The 2,703-nt window shown below is 28.3% G+C and overlaps 1 non-coding gene across 1 annotated transcript; it reads right to left on the bottom strand.

Annotated features, from left to right (window-relative positions):
* Positions 1-2,212: 2,212 nt before the first annotated feature.
* Positions 2,213-2,319, bottom strand: LOC114581233. Its single transcript, XR_003703122.1, has one exon. It is a non-coding gene; the product is annotated as a small nucleolar RNA R71 (small nucleolar RNA).
* Between the last annotated feature and the right edge of the window lie 384 nt (positions 2,320-2,703).

Raw genomic sequence — 2,703 nt, 5'->3', positions numbered from 1 at the left:
TTTGTACAAAAAATGTTAAAAAATAATTAAAAATTATAACTAATAAGTAGCAGCATGGTACCAATTTATATCACATTATAGCTCCAAGATCATCACCTTGAGGCACCCATTTCTAACATAATAGCGCCAATCTTCTCTATTGGTAATCATCAAAGTGGTACTATAGTCAATGTCATAGTGTTGCACTGTGCTGTTGTGCAAAAAATTCAGTACTGCACCACAAGGTTTCTTGGGTAAATGAGTGTCACAGAGCCATACCTTTCAAAACCTCAGTGCTTGATTCCCCATTTGAGCATCATCATAGTGCTCAAAGTATTAGAGCACTATGGAAAAGAAATTATAAATTTGAGCAGTTACACTAACTTAGCAAAAAGATGTGCCATTTCAATCAATAATTGTGCCATGTCAACTAGCGCCATGGCGGAGTAGACTTTACGAAGCTTAGAAGCAAATTCATTTTTCACCATCATGGTGCCACCTTGTCGAGTGTCACAGTGCTTGAACCTACCCATGTACTTAATATAAATAGTTTTTCAATTATTTTGTTTTGAGAGAGTTATATCACTTGAGTGAAATCTTATATTTGTTAGTGAGTTACTTTAATGCCCCCTTAAAGTAAAGTCTAAGGGAGGCTAGAGAAGTGTGAGATGATTTTTTTTATGAGATCTTAACATATTTGCATAAGAAATTATGTGATTAGTGAAGAAGAAGTGAGGAGAAATTTTTTTAATCTTTCATGGTGATAATTTTCTTATTACATCTCTTATATATTTACTATCAATGAATAAAAAAAAAGATGAGTTTTCTTGTTAATTCTTTCATATATGTATAATTCTTTAGTTTTATGTTCATGATGTAAAAAAACATAATATGTTCTAATATAGACTTATGATTTAATGAATGCATTGATATTTTCAATATTTCATATCCTTCATCTAATGCATCTAATAATCACATTTGTAATTAAAACTTAGTATGATGTATAGACTTAATGGAGGAATGCCAGAATAATTAGGAGTATTGAAATGGAATATTGGTATGCTAATACATAGGATATTAGAATATTCTAAATTATATTTCGATAGAAAAACTATAGGAAGGTCGTAAACCTTTCTTTTCACCCCTACAAGCTCGATAGAGATCTAGGGATGCATATGCTCTAATCCACATCTATAATTAAAAGTCTCATTAGGAATGTTTTGTTATTTATATTCATTAGTCCAAAACACTTTATTTTTATAATTATTATCTTTCTTTACAAATTTTTTTCACTGATTAAAACTTAAAAACATTCTTTTATTTTTAGTAGGATAAGTCATGCATTCGAAATACCTGTAGTACTTAAGTTTTAATTAAGAAAAATACATCCTTAGGGGTTTGACACTCTACTCCACCACTTTACTACTTCATTTCACATGTATAACTTCATGTTTTAGTGGTCTTAAATTACTTTCACATCAAAGAAAATCTAGGCAGATTTTAAACTCAACAAGTTATATTCTACTTCATACTATCAGATTCTTCCTACTGCTCCATCAAGTGTTTAGCACCATTACAAAGAAAGTAACTTTATATATTATAATTTTAACTACATTGTTAAAACAAGTGCATATTTTAACATACTTATCTTTTATCTTTGTTAAGTTTGATAAAAATTTTGAAATATAAAAAAGAAGTTTTTTATTTTATTGATTAGTTTATGATTTTATTATTTTATCTTTGTTGTATACTTTTTAAATATAGTAAAGTTCCCTTTTTATTTCATCCCAAAATAGAAAGGACCCAAAAAAAAATTTGAAAAATAAAAAAATATTTTAAAAATACCTAACCTTATATAAGATAAGACCATTCTAGACCTTTTAAGGAATATGCTAATCTTGTTATTCAAGGAATCCATTAGGGTATCAATACACCTACTATCTAGGAAAATAATTTTGAATTGAAATAGGTCATAATTAAAATGGTTCAAAATTTCTAGTATGGGTAAAATCCTTTTGAAGATCCTAACTTACACTTGCAAGATTCTTAAATTTTTTATAATATTTTAGTATAATTATGTCATTAATGATGTCATTAGACTTAGATTATTTTCATTATATCTAAAGTACAAGGAAAAGATGTAGTTGAATTCTTTGACCCCATGTTACATAACTACTTAGAATGAGTTGATACACAAGTTCTAGCTAAGTATTTCTCACCTTTAAAAATTGTCAAACTTAGAAATGATATCACTTCTTTTGCTCGGTTTAAAGGATACTTAATATATGAAATTTGTGGGAGATTTATGGATATACTTAGGAAATTCCTTCATCATGCCTTGGTCTATTGGTTGGTTATTAAAACTTTTTATAATTAATTAGTAGGATAATTAGGTCAAACATAAATGATGTAGCTAGAAGATCAATAATGTCTAAATCCTCTTAGGACTTATTTGAACTTATATAGAAAATGTCTATAAATAATTTTTATTGGCCTGCTAATGAGGTGAATCGTAAGAAAGAAGTTGGAGGTTATGAATTGGCTACTTAATAGCTTTTTCTTCAGGTAGCAGTTATTTTAAAAAAAAATATGATATTATTATAGTTAACTCAGGATCAAGATCATTTATACAATTGGAAGAGGTAGTGATTCAATTATGACTGAGGAACTGAAGGAGGTGGAGGAGGTGTTCTTCAAATTCTTCCAGAATAAATGGAAGAGTAG

Source organism: Dendrobium catenatum, unplaced genomic scaffold (assembly GCF_001605985.2).
Source record: "Dendrobium catenatum unplaced genomic scaffold, ASM160598v2 fragScaff_scaffold_1608, whole genome shotgun sequence".
Classification (NCBI taxonomy): domain Eukaryota; kingdom Viridiplantae; phylum Streptophyta; class Magnoliopsida; order Asparagales; family Orchidaceae; genus Dendrobium; species Dendrobium catenatum.
This window is presented reverse-complemented; position numbering and strand designations above follow the sequence as displayed.